The sequence below is a fragment of the Gekko japonicus genome, unplaced genomic scaffold (assembly GCF_001447785.1).
Source record: "Gekko japonicus isolate JY-2015 unplaced genomic scaffold, Gekko_japonicus_V1.1 scaffold1116, whole genome shotgun sequence".
NCBI lineage: Eukaryota > Metazoa > Chordata > Lepidosauria > Squamata > Gekkonidae > Gekko > Gekko japonicus.
In genome coordinates this window covers 389,026-408,199 of record NW_015172590.1, presented here as the reverse complement: position 1 = coordinate 408,199, position 19,174 = coordinate 389,026, and positions in this window count along the sequence as shown.

Sequence of the window (19,174 nt, the reverse complement as noted above, 5' to 3'; positions counted from 1 at the left end):
ACAAAACTCCAGTGTTTTTCTTGACCATCAAAAGGTGGTTTCCTGAAGCAAGAATGTTAATTTTCCCCCCACCTCAAAATGTTTGCTTGTTCCATTTTGCTTGCAATTCTATTTGAGCTGAGGCAGAAAATAAATAGAGCTCCAGTGCTGTCTACAGTTTTCTGTTGTGGAAGATCCTTAGGCGCATGTACATACTGCTGTTTTCTGTGGCTTGGATAAAGGGAGAGATTGGGAAATGGTTCTAGGGAGTGCCTGTTTCAAACTATTCTTTTACTGATGTTGGCTTTTACTTTCAAACATCTAGAAAGACAAGCAAAATCCAAAGTTTAAGTGAGTTTCAGGCAGACACTGTGTCCCTTTAATGATATCAAGTCTGGGCATGTATCACTGTGAGGAAATAGACCATGGATTTATAATACCAATAATAGTTGCAGATTTAATACAAGAGTGAACTAGATAGGAACTGTAAAGCATTCTGAACTCTCAGTATGCTGTGTAAACGATTAACAGGAAGTTTGAGGCAGTAAGCAGAACTACTTAAAAACTGACCAATACACAGTGATAGAGATTATGGGTGTACATACATTTCTCAAGATCCAGGGTGTCCCTTACATCTGTCACCATATTTGCAGCCGTCTCAAGACTCAATGGTTGGTTCAATGGGCAGAGCATATGAAAAATAGAGGAATCTTACTTATGGAAGTAATATTTGAGCCTCTCATGATATTCATGTTGTTAATGTTAGGTAGTGATCACAATGGAAGTTGGAACATCTTTCGTATGAGAAAAGGCTGAAGAGGCTGGGACTTTTCCGTTTAGAAAGGAGATGACTAAGGGCAGACATGATAGAGGTTTCTAAAGTTATTCATGGGATGGAGAGAGTTGGCAAAGAGAAATTTTTCTCCCTCTCCTAAAATGCTAGAACTCCAGGGCATGCAATTAAGCTGATGAGCAGTAGCTTCAGGATAGACAAAAGGAAATACTTATTTGCACAGCAAGTGATTAAAATGTGGAATTTGCCACCAGAGGATGTAGTGATGGCCACAGGAATCAACAGCTTTAAAGGGGGGTTAGACAGATGGCTACTGGCCATGGTGACTAAATGGAACCTCCAAATATAGAGGCAGTAAAGCGTCTGAATATCAGGGCTAGGAGGCAACATCAGGGGAAGGTCTCAGCCTCTATGCCCTGCTGTTGGCGCTCCAGAGGAACTGAAGAGAAGAGATTGGATTTATGCCACGCCCTTCACTCGGAGTCTCAGAGCGGCTTACAAAGTTCTTTCCCTTCCCCTCCACACAACAGACACCCTGTGAGGCAGGTGGGGCTGAGAGAGCTCTGAGAGAACTGTCCTTGAGAGAACAGCTCTGGCAGAACTATGGCTTGCCCAAGGTCATCCAGCAGCTGCAAGTGGAGGAGTGGGGAATCAAACCCAGTTCTCCCAGATTAGAGTCCGTGCACTTAGCCACTACACCAAACTGGCTGAATGCTGGACTAGATGGACCAGTCTGATCCAGCAGGGCTCTTCCTATATTCTCATGACCGCTTTTAAACTGTCTACTTTAGTTAAGGTAGGTATTACATTAAAATATCAGGTGAGGAAAATGTGAAAAACAGTTTAAATGTAGCAATGTTCTGTTTCAGAGAGAGGGGGGAAACTATGATAAATTAACAGGAGCAAATTACCATTGAAATTCTTTGCTTTTGCTTTGCTTTCCTGTAAAATCGAATGAACTAATACATAAATAAATAAATAAACTATTTTTTCTAATATAGTAGTTAAACATTGCAAAGAAATTCTGGATTGCAGAATGCTTTAGCAGTAACAGTCAAATTAACAGGAAACAAATGCACAATATGGAATCCAAAAAGAGCAGTATGAATCCACCCCCCCATTTCTTCAGTTCCAGTGGGGTTGCCTGCCTTACCGTAATAGCCCAAATTTGTCATATTCAGGGCAACTAGTTTGGCTCTCCCTGCTCCCAAGAAATGGGGGGAAAGCAAATAAACGGCAACAGAAATGACACCAGCAGGATCTCATAAAGCTTGGTGGCAATGTCTGCACCTTTCCTGCATGTACGGATGGCCTGCTTCGTATAATGCAATGTATGGGGGCTCATGCCAAAGCAACCAAATCTCTCCTCTAGAGGTTGCTGCAGCACAAACTTTCATGTGGGCATAGGGAAAGGAATACTGTTGAGCCTGATGGAAGGAATGCCAGGTATTGACCTGTTTTGTGACTCTGGAGCTGCAGGCATGCTAGTAATCCTAAAGCGCTGTCAAGACAGCCAGTGAGTGAATCATGGCTAGAAATTACTTCATTGATGGCTTTTGTACCCCAGCTAAACTGTAGACAGAGGTGGCTGCCAGGACAAATCTCTGTGGAGTCCTAGCAAGTACTTAGTCCCAATTATCATTTTAAGGGAAAGATGGTTGGAGCCAATCAAGTAACAGAGAAGCCAAACATAAAAGGTTTCAGGCAGCGCCACCCACGCTGCCACACACGCTGCAACGGCTGGGCACTGGTGTACTCACGGAGCTGCTAGTCCCCTCCCCTCCCTAAAGGGTTCCAGAGAGACTGGGAAGCAGGAAAAAGACAGAGTAATGGGGCCACACAGGCTGTAGCCATGCTGTCATGTCCTGTACAGGTCACAAGGTGTGATGGCAGGGCTGTGATGGACAGGGTGGACAGAACCAGTCACCAATCATGACCCAGTCCTGTGCACATCACCGCTGAGGGGCGGGAAGGGATGGGGCCATGGACTGTGGGGCCTTGTCAAAGGCACACACCCCACCCCTGTAAAGGAACAGAGCCCTGCCTAACAGCAATAGGGCACCTGACTGAGTTGGTAAGGACCCCAGCAATATCCCACCTGTGGCACCTGCAGCACCAACCACAGCCACCTCTTGGGCATGTCATCAGGCAGCTCTAAGGGGGAGTCACAGATGGGCTGAGAAGGGACTGGGGCAGGGAGGGGTGTGGAGCGCCCGTCATGCAGTTGGAACCAGAGACACAGTTGTGGTAGAACCCTGACTTCATTGAACTACAAATCACGGAAAGGTCTGATGACTCAAGGTGCCTCCTCCCTGGGGCCATGAGGAGACAGACTGAGCCTTCCCTGGTACAGCATGCATCTAAGTGGGGTGGAGCTGCAGGTGGGGAAGCAGGCAGGGTGCAGTGCTCCACGCCAAGAGGTGGGCTGGGACTGCAGACTGAGGGGGGAGGGGTGACAGTGTTGGCCACGCCATGATCTCCCTGTTGAATCATCAGCTGCAGGAAAGCAAAACAGAGACATGTGCAGTGATGGCAACTGGGTACAAGTGCATACTGGGCTCAGCCATGTCTGGGGCGCCCCGGCAAGGTCCACAACCCCAAGGCCTGTGGGGAGGGAACCTGCCTCATACTGGTACCCTCCAAACTACACTCTCCTGGCCTGTGTTGAAGTGCTCAGCAACTGCTAATGACCCATCCAGCTCAGCACCTGCCGCAGCTGCCCAAGGCTCTGGTCCTGCAATGCAACGGAATGAATGCAAGGGTCGCCCAGCAAGCTGCTCGCCCAAGTAATGTCCGGCAGCTGCCAGACTTCCTAAACCACTGATGAGCCCTGTCCTTTGCCCAGGGGTGGGTGGGAGGGTTCCAGGCAAGAGAATGAGCTAACAGCCCAGTGTGGGGGCTCAAAACATTCTTCCCCAGTAGTTTGCCTGGAAAACGTTTCCCAATGCATGACAGGGGCCACAGTGCTGAGAGGCCGTGGCTCATGCTGCCCCCAGAAACACAATGCTGGACTTGATTGTGAGAGGCAGCCTTGTCGGGGCAGCACCCAGACTCATGCAAGGGGAACAGGGAAGCAGGTATGCCCTTCCTGCACTTTTCCACCACCCAAGTGCCATGCTGCTCGCTCGAAGTCCGCATGGCAGGGAGCTCTGAGACAGAGTCCCGTGCTGTGCACTCAGCTTCATGAAGTCTGGGGCATCCTGGATATGGTTTTTGTAGGGCTGAGAGTGCAGTGATTGGGTGCTGGGGAGGGGGTTTCTCCACTGCAGGGGAGGGTGGTGATTGGTCACACCCATTATTGTCATCCTGTACCCCTCTGGGCCTTTTTGGCACGGTTGCACATGTGTGGGGGGGTGCTCAGATTTTTGCATGGGCACCTATGCAATACACCATGTTTTTTGCTGATGTAACTTTCTGCCACTGATGGGGACATTCCTGGGCTGAAACAGCTTAGGGAGCTGACTACCTCCTACCACGCCCTCTGGGCCCCAGGCCCCCCTTCCATGCTGGCGCAGGAACCTGTGCCACTGGCCGGCCGACAGGTGGCTGCCAAAGAGCCGTGACAGTGGTCAAAAGTGGCAAGGTGATGCCGGGATGCCGCACTATTGTAACTCTGACTTACGCTGGCATATTTTATTTATTTATTTATCTATTTATTTATTAAACTTTTATCCCGCCCTCCCGGCTGTGGCTGGCTCAGGGTGGCTTACAATCAGATAAAATCCAAATGCATAAGTAACATCAATAACATTAACATTAAAATACCATTAAAACCATAATAATAAAGGGCTAGTCTTATCCATTAGCACTGATTGGACTTCAGATGTCAAACAGCTTCAGATGTCATATGCTAGCATCACAACTAGTCAGTTCCCTGAGCACTCCACCCCCCCCCTTAGGATTCACTGTGAGTGGCTGATGGAGTTCCCCAAAAACACATTAGCCCCTTAAGAACCCTCCAAAGCTCCCTCACAATATGAAGTTGTCACCTTGGGGTTGTTAGGGAGGGGTCGAGCCGGCCGTGGATAGGATCCAGGATGTTGCTGAACAGTGGAGGGTCAGGTTGGCCTCAGACTCCTGTTGTAAGAATTAACTTCACTCTTACCCAACGGTGGTGGTTCAATAGACAAGCTTGAGTGGATCTTGGCGTTGCCGCCTCTCGCTCCCTCCTCTCTGTCTGTTACTTGAACCTCAACCACCTGCATCCTCCCCAGCTTCACCTGCAAACTCCTTTTATTTCTTCGGCTGCAACACCTATTCCACCCACTACCCACTTCTTAAAGGAGCCTAGCCACCAGCCTGGGGTCCAGTGGATTCTGGACCCGCTCCTCAACCCACCATCCCCCCTTCCAATGGTCATATCCCTGACGTCTGGCCCAACCGGCCCCGCAACCTCGTCCCCCTCCCTTCCTTGGGCACCATCCCCTATGAGGGCATTGTGCCAGCATTCCGGGTCCTCCCGGAAATGGTCTAAGACTTGGTTCATTTTTCGTTCGGGTGCTGACCGGGAGGCTTCCCGCGTAGTCGGGAGGGGGATAGCATCGCCCTCCTGAAAGAAGTTTAACATAAAGGTTTCTAGCCAGCCTTCTGACTGATGTGTTAGAGTTCATGGAGCTTTCGCTAAAGATGCACCATTCAAACAAGCACCCCTCCATCCCCACTGTGTCTATTCTAAAGGCCCAGCTAACTAGTTGGAAGCAAACGGTGGGCTGGGACACAGGGTCAGTGCTTCTTTACTGAAAAGCGGTAGGGGAGATTTTACAAGTGGTTAAGACGCTGAACTGCAGGCTGTGGAAGGTCAGTAGTTCAGCGGTTCAAGACCCGGGTGCCGCAAGACAGGGTGAGCTCCTGTCTCTAGTTCCAGCTCCTGCCAACCTAGCAGTTCGAAAGCAAGAAATTGCAAGTAGATAAATAGGGACCACTTCGGTGGGAAGGTAACAGCGTTCCATGCACCTGGGTGTTTAGTCATGCCGGCCACATGACCACGGAAATGTCTTCAGACAGCGCTGGCTCTTCGGCTTTGAAACGGAGATGAGCACCGCAACCCTAGAGTCGGATTCGACTGGCTTTCGAGCAAGGGAACCTTTACCTTTTTAATAGACTTAACCTTCTCATAGCGACATTCCACTCACACACGAACAAACAATTTGATGCCAAAATCACACATCCAGGAACACAAAACAGCTGACATTGAGCAGGAGAAAAGTAGCAGGCAAGGGGATGGATTGACCACTGCCTGCCCATCACTTATCTTTAGGGAGCTGCCTTCCACAGGTGCACTGCTGCAGAGGAAGAGTGGCCTAGACCCCCTGTATGCTGCAGAACCAGATGCTCACTTCCCCAAAGGAGGTAATATTGAAGGAATCAAAACACTGGGATAAACACACTTTAACCTTAATTGAGAGAGTCGATCTGATTAAATCTACATTGTTGCCTAAAATCCTGTATTATTTCAGGGCAATACCAATCTACATGCCCTTAGATCTGCTTAATAAGTGGCAGAAAGAGCTTAATACATTTATCTGGCAGTACAAGAAGCCTAGACTTCAAGATGAGGCTATGCAAAGAAAGACTTGTGATGGTGGGCTAGCCGTGCCCAACCTCAGACTTTACTATGAGGCAGTTATACTGACTAATATAGTTAAACAATACAGATCTACTTACTTGTCAGAAAGGAAATCCTTGGAAGACAACCCTATCTCCTCGAATTCCTTCTGGAACATACTATGGAATCTCACCCTTTCTAGAGGCAACGGATAAAGTGTGGGACAGGAACCAAGAAAGGCTACATCAGCGCTAACACCTTTCGTAGGTCAGACCTGGTTTCCTCCTGGACAGCCTGCAGGGGCATTCAAGGTCTGGAGAGAGGCGAACGTTACACGCTTCACAGACATACTATCTAGGGGGCAAATCTTAACCAAACTCAAATTAGAACACGAACATAACGTTAAAATACCATGGTCTGAATAGTTACAAGTGGGTGATCTAGTAAAGAACCACACCTTTAAGCCCGATATACGAGTTTCACTTTCTGATTACGAGAAGATGCTCTATCACGATACAATACCAATCAAAGGTATGATTTCTAAAATATGTAGCCAATTGTACAATAACAACCCGGTCGGTCTGCTTAGCTACCAAGCAGCTTGGCATAAAGACCTCCAGCATGAGCAATGAGCAGTGGTCACTTATATGGAAAACGCCTGCATATGTATCTAAAGCCATAAACATTCAATTACAAAGTTTTAAACTTCTCTCTAGATAGTATGTGACCCCAACCAAACTAGAGCATGTCACTCACAATATTTCCTCAAATTGCTGGAAGTGTGGTGTGGTAAAAGGCACCTACTTTCACATTTGGTGGCTATGCAACCTGATCAAGCAATTCTGGTCTCAGGTACTCAAAGAGATCAAGCTAATGACCCTGTGTGATTTTCCAGAAACCCTGGAACTTATTCTCCTAAACCTCTGGGAGGATTCAAATGTACCTAAAATACGACGGAATTTAATTAGGACCTTGATCACCGCGGCAAAAACTGTTATAGCCACGAAGTGGAAGGACGCAACACACACACACACCCCACGGTGCAGCAGTGGCATTTGAAAATTTGGGATTACTTCATCCTAGATAAAATTACTGATGCAATTTCAGAAAGGCAATCAAATTCGGTATGATGCACTAGTCTCCTCAAGAAATGGGTACCTTTTGTGGAGTATAAGCTCCAAGCCTCCAATAAAGAAAGTAGTATACAAGACAAAGACAATTGCATGTCGTTACTAGCTATCCACATATTCAGAACAACATGACCTTACCTTTGTGACATTTGACACTGATCTGGTTTTTATTGTTGTCACTGTTACCATATTTGATACTGTTATTGTGCTTCTGCTAATCTATATATGTGTTTGTTGTTGTTCAGTCGCACAGTCGAGTCCAACTCTTCGCGACCCCATGGACAAGATGAGGAACATTGCCTGAATCCTCCTGTTTCCTATGTATTGTTTTATATTCAATAAAAGTTATTCAAAACCAAAAGAAAAAGGAAAAAAAACCACTAGTTGTATTGGGTTAAATACCTGACCTGATTTCCTGATCTGAAATTTTTATTTCATTGTTTTAAGAATGAAAGCTGGGAACCCGTAGGACCTATAACCAGTGTTCCCTCTAAGATGAGTTAGTGTGAGCTAGCTCCCAGTTTTTTAGCCTCCGGCTCACACATTTTTGTCTTAGCTCAGGAAGGATGGCTCCAGAGCAAACTCATTTATGCAGTAGCCAAATCACCTGCTCACAACTTTAGTGCCAGTAGCTCACAAAGTAGGATTTTTGCTCACAAGACTCCACAGCTTAGAGGGAACATTGCCTATAACATTTTAGGGATCTTGCAATTGCTGATTACCCTCCCCCCAAAAAGCTACCAAAGTTATGAGTGGACTGGTCACTGCAGGAGCCAGGGAAAATGATGGTGATATAGGGGTCTAGATCCCCTGCTATGATGTGAAAACTTCCAGCAAGGACATCACCATCTAATGGGCTAGCAAAGGAACAATGGTAAGCAGTCCTCTGCAATGCACCTATGTGTGATGGAATATCTGCTGGTGACATCACTGGGGTTTTCTTTTGCCAGAAGTGATGTCACATATTGGAACAACACTAGTACAATTATCCCTGCCCCCCCATCTCTCCTGGTGGGTTGTCAGTTACACTGATGTGGGAAGGACTGGAGAAGATCCAGACTTTCCCGTCCACATAGCAGATACCCCAACTTAGCTGTGATCGCTTCTAAAAATAATCATAATACAGCAGATTTTGGAAAATATATAGAAAAGCCAGGGATAAATCAGAGAGTGTGCAGATGCACCATGAAGCTGTGTGGAAACAGGGAAAGCCCTGCTTGCTGAGTTGGAAGGGAGCTGTAGTTTTCAGGGGCAGATTGGCCAATAAGACCACAGAAAAATGTCCTATTGGATCAATGGCCTGGGGGTGACCCCCACCATGCCTACCCCTGTCCAGAGCAAGGGGTGGGAAAGAAGGCAGCCAACTTGGCATGGCAAAGGTGTCTGGCCAAACTATGCATCGCATGGGGCTGGCTGGGCAGGCACTGTCAGGGTGGGCAGGGGGCTGGCTGAGGGCACAGCCCTTTCCCAGAGCTATTTTCCCTCCCAATCCATCTCTGGTGGTCTTGCAAAGAGTTCTGTGTTCATACAGCTCACAAAAGGTTGCTTTGGCAGTGTATCAATGTATCTGAAGAAGTGTGCATGCACACGAAACTTTATCCCCTGAATAAAATGTTGTTGGTCTTAAAGGTGCCACTGGATTTGAACTTTGTTCTGCATTCAGATCAACACGGCTACCCACCTGAACCTATCCGGCAAGTCAGTTCTTGCAAAGCTTAACTTGTCTGTACCACTGTTTGTGAAACCTCAGTGTTGAAATAAATCAAAGACAACATTGATTATACTTCTAAGCAGGGGTCATTTCCTGCAGGAGCGCACAGGAGCGGAGCTCCGGCAGTAAAGAGCCCAGGGGGTGGGCACATGCAACAAGCCCCACCCCCTGCTCCCAGCAGCCCTCAGTCAGAGCTAGAAGCAGCCAGGTAAACTGCAGAGCTCCCCACAACCCCCCCGTCCAAAACATTCCAATGGCACCTTTAAGACCAAGTTTTATTCAGGCACAAGCTCTCCCTCCTCTGCGAGGACAGATCTGCACGTTCCCCCCCCCAACAGCTAGCAATCCAAAACAGTCCAGTGGAGCCTGAGCGGTGGGTGTTGCCTTCTGACACACTTCCGGTGATGTCAGGGGGTGTGGCCTATGCAAATGAATTATGCTAATGAGCTCCTGCACCTCTTTTTCTACGAAATGACCCCTGCTTCTAAGTACCTTATTTTAAATCTGCATGTAGCAGATCTGGCTGTCTCAAGGGCTAGTGAGATGAATCTGCATCCGAGGGCTGCAAGCAGCCACAGAGTTCGATGGTCTTAAGGCCATTGGAATCAACAGGTTGAAGTACGTTTAACTCTGTGCTGAATTGCGGCCAATGCCTCCATTCTGCTTCTGCCGAACTAAAATATCCTCAGCAGGATGTTTAGTCAGATACAAATAATTGTTAAAAAAAAAATCCCACATAAAGTTCTAATTGTGTCAAAGGACAGTCTTTTCTCTCATCCGTCTTTCTATTAAATGAGTGAATTTCATCCCACTGGAAGTTCTTCCCCTCTTCATTTGAACTTCTATTTATATCCTTTCAGTTTCTTCTGCCAGAAGATCTCACTTGGATACATTAGGCCCTTTCAAAAAGCAATTTGAGTTACAGTTGTTGGGGTTTTTTTCCCTGCAGGAAAGCGAGTGCCTCGACTTCTCCAAAAGAAAGAAAGAAGTATTAACTTCAATTAGAGATGTGCGGAATGTGACCTATTTCCTTAGAATTCATAATGATGCTATCAAAAAAAAGAAAAAGTGGAAATTGTTAAACTGCCTGGGAAACTGAGAGCTGAAGTCTGATTGTTTACAACACCAGCTTCGTGACTGACTGAAGCAAAATGGTGGCGGGGGTGGGGGTGGCAAGGAAGAAGGGAGAGAGAAACAACAACAGATCTGTTAACCAGAAGTCATTTCCATACAACATATTCCTCTATGATGCTTAGACTTTAGGTTTTTTGGTAGTATGCTGACACTCAGTTTCTTGGACATTTTGAAAGTTCTGGGGGTGAGAAGGGTTTCCTTCCTTCTTGCTTTATACACAGCTGTGAATTTATTTAAATTGCTTATATCCAAACTTTCTCCTCATCACCGGGCTCTCAAAGCAGTTTACAAAAGCACTTGCCTTCAAAAGAAGCACAGTAGGGAACAACTAGAAGCCAGACAATTGTCAGACCACGCCACAGGTTGGGGCAGAGTCCAAGAGGGGCTTGCCTTCCAGCTTCTCCTTTTCCAGTGTACCTGTGCACAGTGCCTGAAAACTACACAGACGGAGAGTGATTTCAGCAAAGCGTACTTTATTCGATCAGGAACAAGACACCTTGGCTGGCTCGCAGGCCGGCTTATATTCCCCTGGAAACCGCCACCCAAAACACACACCCCACTTCCCAATAGGTTATTTACAGTGGCCGAGAGTTCCATAGGCTCTCGGTCGCGAACCTAGCTCCCTGATTGGTGCGGGCTAGGATCCGCATAGTCCATTGTCTCTTTGAGCGAAGCTCGACGTTTGCTCCTGACCGTGTGGAGCCCAAGCAGGCCACGCGGTCTGAGCTGGGTACATTAGAGTGCCTCAGCAGTAGAGGGGGGAGGGATTCCTTCACCCAGGTTCCTTCTCACCCTGCCCTCTGCCTGCCCTCTGGCTCTGAGAACAAGAGGAGTACCTGGGACAGGACTTCCCTGGCCTTCCACCAATGCCTCACAAGCCCCTTTAATTACTGAGCTCCAGCACAATGAGTCGTCATCCCTCCACCAGCCTGCCATTTCCTAGCCCCTCCTCCTCAGGCCTATAGGTCATCCCATATTTCTCCAGGCTGTTTCTGGCACGCTGGGTCTTCCACCTGCCGCAGTGGGTCCCCAGAGGTCATCCTTCCTTTCCCCAGTTTCTTGTTATCACCCAGCTGCCCCCTGCTGGCGTTCCTTCACCTTCTCTTCCTTGCTCATGCTGTAAAGCTCCTGCCTCCCAGATGGGGCCGGCCAGCTGTAGAGGCCCCAGGAGGCTGTCCAGTACCACCGTGGCAGGCTCACCGGGCTCCTCAGAAGGAGGTTAAGTGCAGAGTGGGAGGGCCTCTGTCCCTGGACCACAATCGAATGTCAGCAAACAACATTGTGCACCATGGGATATATTCTTTTGGGGAATGACTTCTGCAGAAAGGCGGGATACAAATATGTAAAAAAAATACCCACCCTCTAATTTAGGACTAGCAGCCTTAATAACCCTGAATAGCTTGGACGCTAAGCAGGATCGGCCATGTTTGGTAGTCTGTATGGGGTCGCTATGCAGAGGAGGGCAATGGCAAACTGCCTCTGCTCATCTCTTGCTTTGAAAACCCTATGGTCCTGGGGTCTCCACAAGTCAGCTGCAACTTAATAAGAACACAAGACCATAAGAGATGCCAATGTTGGATCAGGCCAAGAGCCCATCCAGTCCAACGCTCTGTATCACACAGTGGCCAGAAATACCTAAATTAACTTGATGACACACCATTATTATATTAACCTAGGACTGGCTCTGACTTCTTCATTTCTTTCTTTGGCACTCCCCTCATCAGCACTTCCCTGGCAGTCTCCCAATCACTTCCTGGAATGATTGAGTTGTCTGGTGTGATGCAAAGTCTTACTTCTCTCATGGGAAATGATAGTGAGAGAGCTCACATTCTTAGCAGGGATGGCCTTAATGTGAGGGGCAGGTGAACTGGTTGCCTCAGAGGGCGAGCCTGACAAGCCATTAAGGACAGAAGAATTTTGCCCAGCATTTTAAAACACTTTTAAATAATGTTTGGATGAATGCTGCCTGTGGGGATGGGGTATGTGCATGTGAAGGCAGGCAGCTAGCTGGGCCAGGGGATGGGGCAGGGAGACAGTAGCAAGGCCACTGAGCCGGAAAGAGGCCTGGAAGGGCTCCGTTCCTAGTATGGTACCAAGTATCTGCTGAGTCTCTGGCACGGCCAGTGGCTGCAGTGACCAGCACGGATCTTGATGCTTTGCTGAGGATTCAGCAACTCAGTTGTTCCCACCCATGTCCTGTACCACCCCCAGGTGCTGAGACAGTAATTCGCCTGGTGCAGTTGTCCCTCTCATGATGACCATTCAGTGATATGGACAGCTCTTCTTGTAACTCTGTAGTCTGTCGTCACTTGTAAAAGCACAAGAGGCTTCCTAGGATAGGGAGCTGGCAGTCCCCTTCGTCTGGCCTGATTCCGGCTTCCCTGACGTTGGGGTTCGGCACTGTGTCCCCTGCTTGTTCCTTACTCCAGCTGTCATCAGCATCTGCTCTGCTGCAGGAGTGGCTCAAGGCGAGCCCAGGTAGGCTCTTGCAAGGGTGGGGGAGTGTTTGATAAGCCATGCCACTTGCACAAAATTCACTGGAGCAAATGAGAATGGGCAACGGCGATGAGCCCCTGTGTGCAGGAGGGAAAAGGTATGTGGGAGTTCTCCGGCCAAAATGATAGGGCGGCCAGCTGGCATGAGTGGCCCATCTCCCATGGTGATGCTTGATGGGGCACCTGTGCTTGGGAGTTCAGCTGGGCTGTTTCAGGGCTCACCCCCTGTGTGAATCAAACCAGGAGCCTTGGGTCCGCTGTCCCTGTGCCACTCCTATTGTGCTATGTTTATCTCTGCAGCTTTCCCTGCCTTTTTCCATAAGGCTAGTGTGGATGGCTTCTGGTCTGCAGGTCGGCAGTTCGAGACCCTAGTGCCATGTGATGGAGTGCCCCAGCTCCTGCCAACCTAGCCGTTCGAAAGCAAGAAATTGCAAGTAGATAAATAGGTACCGCTTTGGTGGGAAGGTAACAGCGATCCGTGCGCCAGCCACATGACCACAGAGAAGTCTTCGGACAGCGCTGGCTCTTCGGCTTGGAAATGGAGATGAGCACTGCCCCCTAGAGTCAGATTCGTCTGGCTTTCGAGCAAGGGAAACTTTTACCTTTACCTAGTGTGGATAGCACAGCTGTTAGGGGATACCTAATGGACTTTGGTTCCTTTGTGCTCCACTGGATGAGTGGTTAGGAAACTGCTCCCAAGTGTAGGAGACGTGGGTTCTAGTCCAACTTCTGCCTCCGGCTTTGCTGTTGCTGAGGCGAGCTTTGCCTTCTGGCCAGCATCCCCCTCTTACTGCGTTTGGGTAGCGATTGCATGATGTCAGGGGTCTGTGGTCCCAGTGGCAGGCCGTGGTTGGCTGTGTCTGTGTTTGCCACTCACAGAGGCAGCAGCAACATGCTGCTTTGTAATTAGTGCCTTAGCTGGCAGAGTTGCTCAATGCTTTAGTGGGATTACTATGTGATTGAAGCCCTTGTGAGGACTGTTCCTATCACTTACTTTCCATTTTCAGAACGGCCATGGGATACTAAATAGTGGCATTGGCACACCACCAGTGTTAGCCACCATATATTTTTAAAATATGTACATTGCTTAGGCATCTTTTGATTCCTATGCAAAATTCTTAATTTTTTTTAAAAAAACACTCATGACTGAAGCACTGGTCACATGTTACAGTAAACACACAGAGACATCCTGCTTGTACATGTGTACATGTAGGAAAGAGTCAATATGCATTCACTTTATGAATGAAACTGGCTGGAAAACCACTGCCTGGTTAAATGTATCACATGTTCAACTGTACACGTGTTGACTGTAACATGAGAATTACGCAATGCACATACAAAGAAAGGAAAGAAGGAAAATTGTGGTCAAGGCTGTGCTCAAGCACAAAACTTTGTGTCACAGCAGTTATTTTCCATCAGGGCTGATATGAAAAATGGTAGATGGCCCCTGGAGCTCCACCAGGACTCTGGTCTGCCTCTGAGGCCATGTCTCTACTATTTCGTGTGGACCTTTACTAGGTGTAGCAGCTTCAAAGTTGGTTGTGAGTTCTCCACTTTTGGGCCCAGGCCCATAGCCATGGGGGGGAGGCTCTTGGGGCAATGCCCCCTCCCTAATTTGCCCCTCCCCTCCTGGTCCCTCCCTGCCCCTGGGAGCCTGGGGCTACCCGTGAGTGGAATGGTGCTGCCCATGCAGCCAGCAGCAAAAAAAGCACAACATTCAAGTGGCTGCAGGCTGGCGGCCCAGGAAGCAACAAACTGAGGGGAGACCAGCCAAGAAGCCCCTGCCCACAGCCCACAAACCTGGAGGGAGCCTGGCCAGCCCACAGTGGAGAGTCTCAGGGCCTGCGGGAAGAGGGCAGGGGGAAAGGGCAAGGGCAAGCAAGGTCTAGTCTTGTGCAAGTGATCCGGATGGGCTGCGCGCAGGAGCAACACCAAGTGCAGCCTCCCCACCCTGGTGAGACAACACCAAAGGCAGGTTGCAGAAAGGGAGCACGAGGCTCACCAGGTGGCAGGGAGTTCTGTGGGCCCCTCTCCTCTGGGTGGGTGGGCAGTTCGTGGACTGGGGAACTTCGGCAAGCCGCACGGCAATTGGCATTGCTCCTGGATGCAGCCTGCCTGGGTTGCTTGCACAAAAGTAGACCTTGGGAGGGAGTTGAGGAGGGGTTCCTGAGCCACCCCCTATCTTATTTTAGGCAGGACATACAGCTAAAGGAGCGTTGAAAGTGGTGAGGGCCTTTATTTTGAGCTGTTTTGTCCCCACCCTCCACCTTGTACAGTGCAATCGTGTATACTTGGAACATAGAGTATACTTTGTGATGTCAGAAGTGGTGTCGTTCCCTCCCGGTGCGCCCCTCACACACATGGAAGTTTTCTGGCTACAGGCCTGTTTGGGCCTCACAGTAGATTTTGGGCCCCAGCATCCAGACTGGTCACCAGTCTACGGTCTGGATGCAGATTGGACTGGATTATAACTCAAGTTGTTTTGGGAAATAATGATTCCAGGGGTCCTCCGAAATTTAGTCTATAAACCCAAAGTGGGGAGGTTTCAAGAGCCAGTCTGGTGTAGTGGTTAAGTGTGCGGACTCTAATCTGGGAGAACTGGGTTTGATTCCCCACTCCTCCACTTACACCTGCTGGATGACCTTGGGCAAGCCATAGTTCTGTCAGAGCTGTTCTTGAAAAAGAGCAGTTTCTGTCAGAGCTCTCTCAGCCCCACCTACCTCCCAGGGTGTCTGGTGTGGGAAGGAGGTTGTAAGCCGCTCTGAGACTCCAAGTGAAGGGCAGGGTATAAATCCACTCTCTTCTTCTGGATATGCTTTGGGAATATATAGGAAACCTGCCAAATGAGTCACCACAGCTCCAATGTAAAAAAAATATGTACAACTTGGGGAAATCTACGTGATGGAAGACACAGTTTGCTGGAAAGGGAGGGGTATGGTCACTGGCCCCTTGGGAGAGACGTTTATTTCCTATATGTCTAACGATGCAGGACCTCAGAATTGAAATCACAGTGTACCATCAAGCAGAATGGAAATCACTGCTATACGTTGGCTTGCTTATATTAATGAGAGGGTAGATGCTGGGAAAGATTGAAGGTCAAAGAAGACGGGGACGGCAAAGGATGAGATGGTTGGACAGTGTCCCTGATGCAACGAACATGAAATTGAGCCAACTTCAGAGGACGGCGGAAGACAGGAGGGCCTGCCGTGATCTGGTCCATGGGGTCGCGAAGAGTCGGACTCGACTGTGCGACTGAACAACAACAAAGATGTTTGTAATGTCCTTAGTTTTAATTGGTCCACTGTTGTCCCATGCCACCCCCGGCTCAAATTGACAGCCACCCGGATTCAGCAGTTCCGAGAAGATGGAGCATAGGGAAGCATTGTCAAAACTGAATTTGATTATGTGTGATAGGCCTTTCCCACCCAGAGTTATAGCAGACCCTGTCCTGCCAATGATCCCCTATGCATTATAAAGGATTGGACACATACCTATGAGATTGAATGACACCTGGCCAGTCTAACCTTGGGTGAATGTGGAGTGCAAATGAGGCTAACCTAGTCTTAAACTATGCACTGTCTTTCAGCCTAACCTACTTCACAATGTTGAGTATAGAATGAGAGGTAATATTGATGTATCTTGAACTTCTTTATTTTCAAAAAGTTAATTTGGCTATAAAATCTAGAGGTGCAGCCATATTAGTCTGTTGCAATAAAAACATGCAGGAGCCTTGTGACACCGTAAAAACTAACACATTTCTATTCTAGCATAAACTTCCATAGACCAGTGTCTGCTTCATCAGATGCATGAGATGAATCCTCAGTTGGCAGGTATATGTACATAGTATAGAGAAACAAATTTTGAACAACATGGTGAAAAGAAGAAAAGTGACCATCTGTAATAGCAGTAATTGGTGATGACAACATTATCCATGGTCCCTAATTTTACTACACAACACGTGTTAATTAAAGTTGTTGAGGAATCTCTTTGTTCTAGAGATGGAAAATGCAGTCAACTTTCTTAATTCTAATTCAGCAGTTTCAAGTTCATTTGTTGAAGAATGTTGAATTTTAGGTCAGTAAGAGCCTGGGTGACTGAAATGTTCTCCCACTGGTTTCTGAATATGGCCATTTTAGGCCATTTATTTGTGCCCAACAGTATATAGACTGTTCTTCTGTGTAGAGAACAGAACAGCATTGTTGACACATGTTGAAAGGCACTGGAGGATGCTCAATGGACCCTGAGCAGTATGGCTAATGTTCGTCAGCCTTATCTTGGCTCTAGTATTTATAAATCCATAGTCTCAAATTAGATTGCATGAACATATTAAATATGGCCTTTCCTGCTAAAAATAATGACTGATTTTTTAAAAAATTATTAAATAAGAAATTGTCCCTACCAGAGGCTGAAAGATAAGTTTCTGCTGTATATTACACAAGTTTGGTGTAGTGGTTAAGTGTGCGGACTCTAATCTGGGAGAACCGGGTTTGATTCCCCACTCCTTCACTTGCACCTGCTGGATGACCTTGGGCAAGCCATACTTCTGTAAGAGGTGTTCTTGAAAAGAGCAGTTTCTGTCAGAGCTCTCTCAGCCCTACCTACCTCACAGGGTGTCTGTTGTGGGGAGGGGATGGGAGAGGAGTCTGTAAGTCGTTCTGAGACTCCAAGTGAAGGGTGCGGTATAAACCCAATCTCCTCCTCCTCCTCCTCTTCTTCTTCATGACGCACAAAAAGGAGTCCCCCCACATACTTGGGGAATGATTTGTAGTATGTTTATACTGTATGTATGGTTAGGGCCTGCCCTTTACTACAAGAATAGGCTTCTCAGTATTGTATAGCCACTGTCTCACCATTTCCATTTAAGTTGAATAATATACAGCAGAAACTTATCTTTCAGCCTCTGGCTCTGAAATGCATAGAGTCTTACCAGATAACCAGCAGGACTTCAGATAACCACCCGCAGCCAATTCTTTCTAGAGATCACAGAATGCAAATATCCCCCAAGAGCTTAATCTATATTTAAAACAAGGATTTTCCTTACAGATATGTTAAAAGTACAATCCATGACCAAATTTACTTCGGAGTAAACACAAAAAGGAATCCTGGTGCACCTCAAAGGTACACTTTTTTTTTCTGCCACAGATTAACATGGCTATCAGTGAAGAATTTTACATCAGAGCTGTTCTGCTGAACTCCATATGATCACTAAAACAACATAGATGCACTAAGGTGAACACCCCATTGTAAGGCCTGGTGTGTTTATATGTAGTAGAATGAGGTGATGGAATCTGGAGATGGTAGAATAGGTGGTTCCACTTCAGATTGCAGCTAGGAGAGGTCAAAGTAGTAATGTTCCTCCATGTAAAAATTCCCTGTAAACCGCCTCCCCCAACAGCATTATCAGTAAGAAAGTTTCCAGCTTAACCATTTATATTCTGTGATAGTTTCCCGCTCACAAGGAATTATTAATATAGGATAACCTGGAAAAAATGTAATCCCTCACCTGCGGTCTGAAGTGGTACATTCTATTCTACCACCTCACCTTAGCACTCTGCCACCTCATTCTGCTGCATGCCTAGACCAGGCCTAAATTAACACCAGTAATGCAGTATACAAATCTTGAAGTCTTCAGTGGTGAAAGGGAAGAGGGTCAACTATATTATGGTGGCATAAACTTTAGTTGTGTGTGAATACCATGACAAGCTATAAATACGAAAGTTTTTAACTTTTAAAAAATGTATTGTCAGAACATTGTAATTGACAACTGAGGCAGTCATTTTTGTTACGGGTGACTGGAAGGAAGCCCTCACCTTTAATTAAGTGTATGGAGGCTGACAGCAGGGAAAGATTCTCTGCACATGTTCAGAGGTACTTGCTTATACTGTTTGATATGTTATTTTTTTTTAAATGGTGGAGGGGAGGGTAATTGGTACAGGCCTTGATTCAAGTGAACATTACCAACAAGAGACTGCTTATTACTGAAAACTTGGGAAAACTCTACAGCAAAATGGTTTCTAATTTACCCCCATGCATCTCCCTGAGGTTAATACCAAAATGAACATAAAAGCCCTTTCTTGTCCCCTGCTCATGTACAGAAAGCCTTTTGTTCTCCAATAGTCTTTAGGTGATAGGTTGGAACTCTGGGGTTATACTATTCCAGCTGCTAGGGTGTGACCCCCCCCCATGCATCTCCCTGAGGTTAATACCAAAATGAACATAAAAGCCCTTTCTTGTCCCCTGCTCATGTACAGAAAGCCTTTTGTTCTCCAATAGTCTTTAGGTGATAGGTTGGAACTCTGGGGTTATACTATTCCAGCTGCTAGGGTGTGACCCCCCCATCTTGCTACTAGGGCCGGCTCCAGGTTTTTTTTTTTAACCCTAGGCGGG